We start from the raw sequence: 11,639 nt of genomic DNA, 5'->3' as shown, positions 1-11,639 counted from the left end.
CCTCAATAAAGGTGGAGCCAACCCAAGAGGACCCTGACCCCAACTCTATCTGGCAGACGGATGAGACCCATCTCCAGTCCCTGGATAGAGGACACATGCTCCTCCTTTGTCAGCGATGGCTGGGGAAAGGCCTACCATTCCATCAAGGCCATGAAATCTACCATGCTTGTTACAGGCATGGTGTGGTCCTTCAAGACTGACAAAAGTGGCCAAATACCTCTCTGAAGTTTAATGAGTTTGTGGCCTCCTGAAAAATTAATCACTCCTTTGGGATTCCATATAATCCCCAGAGCAAAGAAAGCTATGGTAGAAAGAATCAATGGAGACTCTGAGACCTATTAGTCAGGGTCACCTCCCGAGGCCCATCGTGACCCTCGTCTTTCACTGATAGAGGCGCTCAAAATAAACTCTCTCGTTTCCTGCCTACGAACACCGGGCTTCCTTGTCTAGGCAAGCTCCTCTGCCACTTGTGAGGTAGAGACCCGATAATCTCGCAATGGCAGCCACCAGTAACCCTCCTGACTTGGGGGGGTGGGGTGAGGAAATGCATGTTTCCCTCCAGAGTTCAAGCTGGTACCCTCCCTCCCGGCATAGTCATCAGACTTGGGAAAGAGAACGAGGAGAAAGCCCAAGAGGATAATGTCCATAGCTTACCTTTCCTTAACTGCCCAGGCTGGGCTAGTGGAGGACTGCTGGGCATCTGTCCCACCTCCCCATTCTAGTCCCAGTGGCTGTTACCTCCCCCAGACCACCCTGTAGTGTTCTCCACACACAAGCCTGGGGTTGCTAGGGTCTGGATTTGCTCACTGCCACATGACGACTACAGGGCACTTGGTCACTGGGTGACACTATTTTGCTACCAATGTTTGCGTCATGGGTCCCTAGTGTGCAGTTATACAATATGACTACTGGGGACTTCCATGGTAACCCACCTCACCGAATACAGTCCCCGAAGGACCCATGTGTCAGGGCAATTTTGCCTGCTTCTGTGAAAGTCTGCCTATGAGGAAGAAGCAAGTCTGCTGGCAGATTTCCTGGTCTGCTGAGCAAGGAATGCTAAGAGGGGACACACTTCACTCAGGCGAGGGGCCAAATGTTCTGCTCATCCTGGAGGACGGAACAGGGAGGCCTCTGGATGGGAACAGCTGTCTAATGTACATCAGCCACTGTCTCTGCGGTCTTGTGACTTTGTTTCCCACGTCACTGTAAAGTGTATGAAGCCTATGAGAACTAAAGTGCTCACTGGACAGCCCCCGCCACTTCTAACCTTTTGTCTCAGTCATCTTTTCTGTCCTTCCTAACATCAGCCTCACTCCCCAGAGGGGGCTGCCCAACTGCACACCAGCCCCGTACACCACAAGGATACCATACCCACCTCTGCCTCACCTACCCCCAGATGCCCAGGCAGCCTGCCTACCCTGGGACTCCCCATCCCATGGGGACATCTTCAGCCAGTCTGGTCCTCCAGCTCCACGTCGAATTTGCTGCTAACATCCAGCTCACGGTAATGAGGATCCAAGCCTGTTCCCATTATTTCCCCACAATGGGAAAAGTGGGATTTACGCAGCTTCAGTTGTGGCGAGACATTCACCAGGCAAGGATTGCCTCATTTCATCGACAAATACTGCCCAAATAAAGGACAGACTATGTGAAATAGTCGACTGATAATCTCTGCCAAGACAGAGTAATCAGGCCTTCGAAATTCTGCATTACCAAGGTCTGTCAGATGATCCTGGGCCAGAAGAATGAAGACTGATGCTCCAATGTTTTGATGCATAGGGCCTGTTCAGGTGATCAATGGGTCTCTATAAATTGGCTAAGTTTTAGAAGCTATACTTTGTGCTTCTCATACTTTCAGGTAATATTAGTCATTCTTGGATTTCTGATGGGGTTGAAGACCAACAGTCTTATAGCTAGTCCAAGCTGTTTTATTTAGAAAGATGATACAGGTTTGAGAGGATGATTTTCAGATGGGTTACAGCCTAAAGCCAGGACTTAAGTCAGGTGTAGAATTAGTCTTTTAAGTTCAAATAGATGACAGGGGGTACTACTTAATTGATAAAAAATGATTGACTGGGTGTTAGGTCTATCCTGTGCGTTGTAAATTACAAAATGGTAATAATTGCGCTCAATTGATCTGAGATAAAACAGTCTTTTATTTGGACAGAAAGAGGGAAGTGTTGTGGATAGCCCAGGGCTTGTATTTTGATGCTAATTCCACTCCTCAGAGGGACTGCAGATGAGGAGTTGCCTTGTGAACCTTCTCCCCACCTTAACTTTACAAATAAAGACTTGAGCCAATGATCGGGCAAGAGGAAGTGGGGAGTCTAGAGGAGATCGATGGGAGATCAGAGGGAAGCTCCTGGCCTGGAGAAACCAGCAAGTTATATGGGATAATATAGATGGAAATAGAGTAGTGTAGTGGGTAGGCTTGTAGCTTCTTGTTTGGTTAACCGAGTTGAGCTTTCTTTTACTGGGGAATTGAGTTGGAAACAAAGCAGCAACACTGGCTCACTCAGACAGTGGTACCAAAATACTGTCTGAACAGCTGCAGAAGGACCCAGTGGCATCAGATCACATCAGTCCTACAGAGCCCTGGACTGTGGAGACCTTTGAAGGTTGCTTCTAGAAAATTGGCAAGTATTTATCTCTGGGCTCAGAGGAGTAGGCTCAAGAGTATTTATACTTGGGCCAATGCAAAGTGCAAGGTACATACAGCAGGGGAATGTGTGGCATTCCTTTTATCTTAGTTATCCTGATAAGCCCCTAGACCCAGTGACTACAGAGAGAAAATTTGTCCTTGTTCACTGAGGAAGGTACAGTAAGTTTGCAGACACGGAAGAACTGTAGGTACCCGAGGCCTGCAAAGCTTGTGACGCCATACAAAACGACAATCAAGACAATGTATAGGTCTGTTGCCAAGGCAACAGCTGCCGTTTACCCAGAATTCCATAGCCTACCTTTACCTGTAATTACATCACCACCGGTATATAACCGGGCAGCGCTTCTTCCCCGTTCCTTTTTCCCTTCCCTCTTTCTCTTCTTCCTTCCCGCCCGCTACCCCTTCCCTATCTTAAATAAAGTCCCACATGGAACTATTTGGCCTAGCGTGTCTCATTGTGGCTCAGGTCTCCACCGCATCCCTGCGGTGCGGTGCGGCGCAGTGCGGCAAGTGAGCACTGCGAGCAGACGCAGCGAGCAGACAGGACTTTTGAGCACAGAAACCAACAAGAACGTGGGAGAAGGGATAAAAGGGAACGATACAACTCATAGTCCTGAAAAAAAAAAACCCAGATGCTTCTAGTCTCTGGACTTTAGTTAGGGATTCTTTAGATCCTAGACGTGGAACTATAAAATTAGGTAAGAAACTGGAAGACAAAGATTGTGAAAGCAAGAGAAAAGACCACGGTGTTCCATCTGCACTTCCTATGAAGGTTTCAGACAAGACAGGAAAGAACGAGGGGCCTCCTCCTTGGAACTCTTTTAAGGTGCTTTTTGCAAAGCAACAGGCAGGGAGGCCACTGGACCTCCTTACAGCTAACAAAAGCAGGACTTGCCTGTTGTTACCACATCCACCAGACTGACCTGTAGAAACCCTGTTGGGAACCATACAGAACCAACAACCAACAGCTTCCTTCATTCCTTCATGGACTGCAGCCCATTGGCTACACAGCATGAAGAGTGTATCTCAGAGAGGCAAGCCCCAGGACTACATGTTCCAGGACGCCAGGCTGTTGCTCTACTTGCTGCTCGGGTTAGGATCTGGTCTAAGCTCCACCCCACAATAACCTATAAGGCCCAACATTTAATCTTGTACCTTCTGCTTCACAAAAGGCTTATCTTAAAGACTGTTCATGTGATTAACTCATGTTGTTAAACTTCTTCGCTACGGGAAACCTACCCAAATCAACCGCTCATAAACCAAATAGGCTCTATCTGAAAGGGTTTTTACTGAAATAAAGGAGCTTTACTCAGGGCCCAGAAACAGAGGCAAGCCAGGGCAAGCGCGAACAGGACCTGGAATGCAGGGCCCACCCTCAAGGCTGTTAAAGACATTCCAGGAACTAACGGTCGAAAAGATAAGAGCTACCTCCTCAGAGTCAGGGACCATCTGGGCTCTTTCTCCCCCCCCAACCCCCCCCTTGTAATAGATAAGCTTACCACTCTTCCCCATCACCTACGCGCCGACCAGCAGGTACTACCCGCTGATGTAATTGTACGAGTTACCCAATCTTGTAAAAGCGCACGAAACCCCCTCGCCTTTCCTATAAAAACCCCCAGTTTCTGAGTCTCGGGGTCAGCTCCTCTGTCTTTTGCACAAGACACGTGTCGACCCGGAGCTCCACCATTAAAACTATCTGGTGTGTTTGCAGCAAGTTGGTCTCTTGTGCTTCTTTGGGTGTGCGCCGATCAGAGACTTGAGTGGGGTCCCTCATTTGGGGGCCCTACATTGTGGGGGCTCGTCCAGGATCCCCACAGCACCCAGGAACCCCGAAGACCCCTTGGAGGTACGTTCATGTGAGTTTGAATGTTTGGGTGCGGCGCCGCAGCATTTGTGTCTTTGGTTTCGGTTTGTGTACATTAGAACAGACGAGGAACCCTGCTCTCGCAGCTGCCGCTGCGGCCCGTGAGGACCCAGTGGCTGCGAAAAGGGGATGCCCTGGAATCGCAAGCTGCGGCCCTGGAGGACGCTCCTAGGGCAGGACCCGGTCAGGAGGAGCTGACCGTGCTGTTTCTGAATGAGGGAGACGGGGTGCTTCTTCTCACAGAGAGGGAGAGAGTGCGAGACCCAACACCCTCAGAGGTCGGGTTTGGTTGGCTGTTCAGAACTAGAGGTGGGAGAGTGTGTGTGGACGTTTTTGTGCCTCTTGTTGAGTGGAATGGGGCAAACTGTGACGACTCCCTTATCCCTGACCCTAGACCACTGGACGGACGTTAGGGCCAGAGGACAAAACTTGTCAGTAGAAATTAAGAGAAAGCCTTGGCAGACTTTTTGTGCCTCAGAATGGCCCACCTTCCGGGTTGGCTGGCCTCTGGCCGGAACCTTTGACTTTCCCATCATCATGGCCGTTAAAGCCATTGTTTTTCAGGAAGGACCAGGGGCTCATCCAGACCAGCAGCCGTACATCATAGTATGAGAGGACTTGGTCCGATCCCCACCCGAGTGGGTCAGACCATTCCTCACCTCCAACAACCCCCTAATGCCGAGGCCATTCCACCCTACACCAACCTACTCCCATCCTGACGGGCCGACAAAGAAAGATGACATCTCTCCTGCGCCGTACCCCGCAGTCCACACCTCAACCCTCGGCCCCAGCACCATCCCCCCCCCCCTCCAATTCCCGAGTCTGGGGAAAGGGAAGGTCCTTCCGCAGGAACAAGAAGCTGGCAGGGCGCCTCCCCCGAGTGACCAGCTGACTCCACCGTAGCCCTTCCCTTTAGAGCTGTTGGGCCGCCCCCAGGACCAAATGAACAAAATGCCTTACAGCTCTTACAGTACTGGCCTTTTTCCTCCTCCGACCTGTATAATTGGAAAACTAACCACCCTCCTTTTTCAGATAATCCGGCAGGACTCACAGGGCTAACAGAGTCCCTGATGTACTCACACCAGCCCACTTGGGATGATTGTCAGCAGCTCTTGCAGACCCTGTTCACCACTGAAGAGAGGGAGAGGATAGTCCTGGAGGCCCGAAAGAACGTTCGGGACAACGCTGGACATCTTGTCCAGACCCCAGATGGGATAGATGAGGGATTTCCCCTGATGCGCCCTCAGTGGGACTATAACTCGGTACAAGGGAGGGAACGGCTGTCCAATTATCGCTGGGCTCTAGTGGCGGGTCTCAGGGGTGCCGCACGACGGCCCACAAATTTGGCTAAGGTAAGAGAGGTTATGCAGGGACCGACCGAACCCCCTTCCGTATTCCTGGAAAGACTCATGGAGGTGTACAGAAATACCTTCTGTACCCCCTTTGATCCTACATCTGAGGGGCAGCGAGCGTCTGTAATCATGGCTTTTATCGGGCAGTCGGCTCCTGATATTAGAAGAAAATTACAACGAATCGAGGGACTGCAGGATTATACAATAAGGGATGTAGAGAGGCTGAGAAAGTGTATCACAAGAGAGAGACAGAACAAGAGAAGCAGGAGCGAGAACAGAGAGAGAGAAAAGAGGATGAAGATAGAGAGAAAAGAGACAAGAGAAAACTTTGACTAAGATACTGGCCACAGTAGTAGGCAAGGATAGGAGAGATGGGGTAGACAGTTAGGGAAACCGGGAGGCGGAAGATGGCAGGAGCCAAGGAGATCCAGAAGAGACCATCCTCCTTTGGGGAAGGACCAATGTGCCCACTGCAGAGAAAAAGGACACTAGGCCCGTGAGTGCCCCAAGAGAAAACAAGAGACAAAGATATTGTCCCTCGAGAGCGATGACGATTAGGGGCGATGGGGCTTGGCCCCCCTCCCCGAGCCTAGGGTAACCTTGCACGTGGAGGAGACTCCCATAAATTTTTTGATTGAAACAGGTGCAGAATATTCGGTGCTAAAACCTCCTCTGGGTAAGACTAAAAATAAAAAAACACTAGTAGTCGGGCCACGGGACAAAAATCCTACCTGTGGACCACCTCTCGGACAGTGGACTTGGGAAAGAGTGTAGTGACTCACTCGTTTCTGGTCATTCCCGAGTGCCCCATACCTCTATTGGGACGGGATTCGCTCACAAAATTAAAGGCACAAATAACCTTTACCTCCTCCGGACCGGAATTGTCCTGGGGAGCTGTTCCCCTCCCCAAGCATTGGAACTATCTTTACAATTAGGAGAAGAGTATCGGATTTATCAAAAGAGGTTAAAGGCTACCGCCCCTGAGGGGCTAAAGGACTGGCTTGATCAGTTTCCCCTGGCTTGGGCTGAAACAGGGGGGATGGGAATGGCAAGACAGGCCCCTCCAATAGTGGCAGAGCTCAAGTCTGGGGCCACCCCCATCAGGGCTCGTCAGTACCCTATGGGAAAGGAAGCTCAAGAGGGGATACGTCCTCACATCGACAGTCTAATCCTCGGAGGGATCCTGGTCCCCTGTAAGTCTGCTTGGAATACCCCCCTTCTTCCAGTAAAGAAGTCAGGGACGGGTGCTTATCGCCCTGTGCAAGACCTTAGAGAAGTTAACAAGAGAATACATGATATACACCCCACTGTTCCCAACCCTTACAATCTGCTCAGCACACTGCCGCCTGAACGAGCCTGGTATACAGTGTTAGACCTTAAAGATGCCTTCTTTTGTCTGAGATTGCACCCTAACAGTCAACCCCTGTTCGCCTTCAAATGGCGGGACCCTGAGAGCAGCCGAACAGGACAGCTCACATGGACCAGGTTACCTCAAGGGTTCAAGAATTCCCCAACCTTGTTCGATGAGGCCTTACATCGGGACTTGGCTCCTTTTTGGGCTCGCAATCTTGCGTGACCCTCCTGCAATATGTAGATGACCTTCTCCTTGCAACCGAGACACGCGAGGAATGTGAGCGTGGGACACAGAATCTCCTGGCTGAGTTAGGTGAGTTGGGGTACCGGGCTTCAGCTAAAAAGGCACAGCTGTGCCAAACGGAGGTGACCTATTTAGGATACACCCTGAAGAATGGACAGCGATGGCTCACAGAAGCCAGAAAGCGGACAGTGACACAGATCCCGACTGCAACCACCCCTCGCCAGGTAAGAGAGTTTCTGGGAACAGCAGGGTTCTGCAGACTCTGGATCCCAGGGTTTACCACCCTGGCGGCCCCCTTATATCCACTGACCAAAGAAAAAGGAGAATTTGTGTGGACTGAGGAACACCAATTGGCTTTCGAAACCCTTAAAAAGGCATTGCTACAGGCCCCCGCCCTAGCACTACCAGACCTGAAAAGGCCTTTTACCCTGTATGTCGATGAAAAGAATGGAATAGCAAGAGGAGTCCTTACTCAGACACTGGGACCTTGGAAACGTCCTGTAGCTTACCTGTCAAAGAAATTAGACCCAGTAGCCAGCGGATGGCCCTCATGTTTGAGGGCAATTGCAGCCACTGCAGTGCTAGTAAAAGACGCTCGTAAATTGACCATAGGCCAGAATGTGACCATAGTGGCCCCGCACTCCCTCGAGAGCATCATCCGACAGCCCCCGGATCGTTGGATAACTAATGACAGGATGACCCACTACAAGAGTTTATTACTGACTGAGCGAGTGACCTTTGCTCCACCTGCTATTCTCAATCCTGCCACCTTACTACCTGAAGCTGACGAAGCCCCCATACACCAGTGTGGAGATATATTGGTCACTTATCTGACCATCACTGGCCTGGGGCCATGACTTGGTTCACCAATGGCAGCAGCTTCGTGGTGGAAGGTAAGCGGAAGGCTGGGGCAGCGGTAGTGGATGGAAAATCTGTTATATGGGCCAGCGGTTTGCCTGAAGGGACATCAGCTCAAAAGGCAGAGCTCATTGCATGATCCAGGCCTTGAGGCTTGCAGAGGGAAAAGCTGTCAATATCTACACTGACAGCCGGTATGCCTTTGCAACCTCTCATGTCCATGGGGCAATATACAGGCAGCGCGGACTATTAACTTCCACCGGCAAGGAAATTAAAAACAAGAAGAAATCCTTAGCCTGCTAGAAGCTGTTCATTTGCCTTGTAAAGTGGCAATCATTCACTGCCTGGGACATCAAAAGGGGAACGGGCCAATAGAAAACGGGAATCAAATGGCAGACCGGGTGGCAAAAGATGCAGCACAAGGGCCACAAATTTTAACCGTTAAAGCCCCGTCACAGCCAGCTGAAGAGACTTTAGAAAAACAGACTCTCACAAGAGAAGAGGGGCTAGAATACCTGGCTAATGTACATTGCCTGACCCACCTGGGAGAAAAGATGATAAAGCTGGTCGATAAGTCCCCTTATCATATCCCACAGCTACAAAGGATGGTAGAAGACTTAGTAAAGAATTGCCAAGCTTGCACACTCACTAACGCGGTGCCAAACAAAACCCGTGGCGGAAAACGTTTAAGAGGGGATATACGGGGGACCTATTGGGAAGTTGATTTTACCGAGGTAAAGCCAGCAAAGTATGGAAATAAATACCTTCTAGTTTTTAGACACTTTCTCACGGTGAGTAGAGGCTTTTCCCACCAAAAGAGAGACAGCTAACATGGTAACCAAGAAGATAACTTGAAGAAATTTTTCCTCGTTTTGGAATACCTAAGGTAACTGGGTCAGACAACGGACCTGCCTTCTTCGCCCAGGTAAGTCAGGGATTGGCCAGACAACTGGGGATAAATTGGAAGTTACATTGTGCCTATAGACCCCAGAGTTCAGGACAGGTAGAAAGAATGAATAGAACTCTAAAAGAGACCCTAACTAAATTGTCCTTAGAGACCAGCTGTTCAGGGTTCAGAATACTCCCGGAGCTTCAGGTCTAACACCTTTTGAATTAATGTTTGAGGCACCCCCGCCCATCCATACGGCCACAGAAAGGCTTGTTCTGACGAACCCCTCTCCTTCACACCCCCCCCCCTCGCCTTCTAGCCCAGTTAAAGGCACTAGAGATCGTCCGAAGGGAGATCTGGGAGCAGTTAAAAGAGACCTACACAGCAGACGGCCTCCAAGTGTCACAGCACTTTGAAGTAGGAGATGCAGTACTGGTGAGAAGACATCGAGCAGGGAGCCTCGAGCCTCGGTGGAAGGGACCCTACCTAGTGCTGCTGACTACGCCAACTGCTGTAAAAGTAGAAGGAATCCCTACCTGGGTCCACGCCTCGCCCTCCGGACCCGATCAAGATGAGTGGATCCTGGAAAATACTGATAATCCTCTTAAGCTGCGCCTGCGTCTCCAGAACAATGTTAAATGAAAATTTCAACCCCCACACACCGATTTGGCAGACTTGGGAGGTACTCAGTGAAGAAGGGAACCCTGTCTGGTCTACAACTGCGACGCACCCCCCTTGGGTATGGTGGCCAGATCTCACGCCTGATATTTGTAAGTTAGCTGCGGGATCACTTTCATGGGATATTCCAGACCATACCGATTTGCTTAAACCCCCACCTGAAAACCAGTGTGTTCCGAGTGGGATTGGAAGTACATATGGGTGTTGGGACAATTTTATCGTGCAAATCTCAGGTCTGCATCCTATGTGTGTCCAGCCCAGGGACAGGTCCGGAGCCTCCGTCATAAATGTGGAGGGGCATCAGACTTTTACTGTGCTGCCTGGGGGTGCGAGACGCCGGGAGACATTTACTGCAACCCGTCTTCTTCCTGGGACTTAATTACAGTAAAGAGAAACAGTAGTTATGACAGGTCTAACCAAGGGGAGAGGGACAGTTCCAAATACCATGAAAGCGGATGCGCTCAAAGTAATAGTCCAAGTGGAGCCTGTAAAGGTAATTATTGTAACCCAATCCTCATCAAGTTCACCAACAAAGGGAAACAAGAACGCCAGAGCTGGTTTAGGGGAAACAGTTGGGGCTTAAGGATACATGCTTCTGGAGCAGATCCTGGTGCTCCAGATCTGTTATGGTGCTAAGATCAAGTTAACCATAGAAAAGCCTCCTATAGTACCCGTTGGGCCTAACAGAGTCCTCCCCGAACAAGGCCCACCCACCAGGCCTCGGCCACCAGCCCCTGTAACCTCCCCCTCCATTCTTAGAGTGACCACCCTGACCGCTCCCACATCTCCATCCACCGGGCAGAGGCTTTTCAATCTAGTCAGAGGGGTGTATTATGCCTTAAATAGCACTGATCCTGGAGCCACTACCAACTGCTGGCTGTGTCTGTCCTCAGGCCCCCCTTATGAGGGGATCGCTTATAATGGAGATTTTAACAGGACAAGCACTCATGCCTCCTGCTCTTGGGGTACTGGGAAAACATTAACCCTTACTGACGTAACAACAGCGGGAGGAAATGCTGGCCTATGTATAGGAACACCGCCACCCTCCCACCGCCATTTGTATAGTCAAGTACATCCCGTAAGTAGAACAAACTCCAGTCATTATCTGTGCCCACCCAGTTGGGTGGTGGGCCTGCAACACCGGATTAACCCCTGTGTAGCTACCAGTGTTTTTGATCCCACTCGAGACTTTTGTGTCATGGTTCAACTTTTGCCCCGAGTGTACTACCATCCTGTTTCTTATTTAGAAGACAGGGATCACACAAGGAGTAAGAGAGCGCCAATTTCAATAACCCTGGCAATGATGATCGGGGCCCGTATTGCGCCAGGAGTGGGAACAGGTGTGACGGACGGCCTTAATAGAAAGTAGACAAGGAGCTCAGTCTTTTCAGTCTCTAAACGAAGCTATAAATGAAGATTTAGAAATGCTAGAAAAGTCCATCAACGCTTTAGAGAAATCTCTGACTTCCCTATCGGAAGTGGTCCTACAAAACAGGAGAGGGTTAGACTTGCTATTTCTGAAAGAGGGAGGACTATGTGCGGCCCTAAAGGAAGAATGTTGCTTTTACGCAGACCACACCGGGGTAGTTAGAGACTCTATGCAAAAGCTCCGAGAAAGGCTAGAAAAAAGAAAACGAGAGCGGGTAGAACAACAGGGATGGTTCAAGTCCTGGTATTCCAAATCCCCGTGGATGACCACCCTGCTCTCCGCCCTCGCGGGACCTATTCTCATTATATTC

This window comes from Apodemus sylvaticus, chromosome 20, assembly GCF_947179515.1.
Source record: "Apodemus sylvaticus chromosome 20, mApoSyl1.1, whole genome shotgun sequence".
NCBI lineage: Eukaryota > Metazoa > Chordata > Mammalia > Rodentia > Muridae > Apodemus > Apodemus sylvaticus.
The sequence above is the reverse complement of the archived record's forward strand: the minus strand, read 5'-3'. Positions refer to the sequence as shown.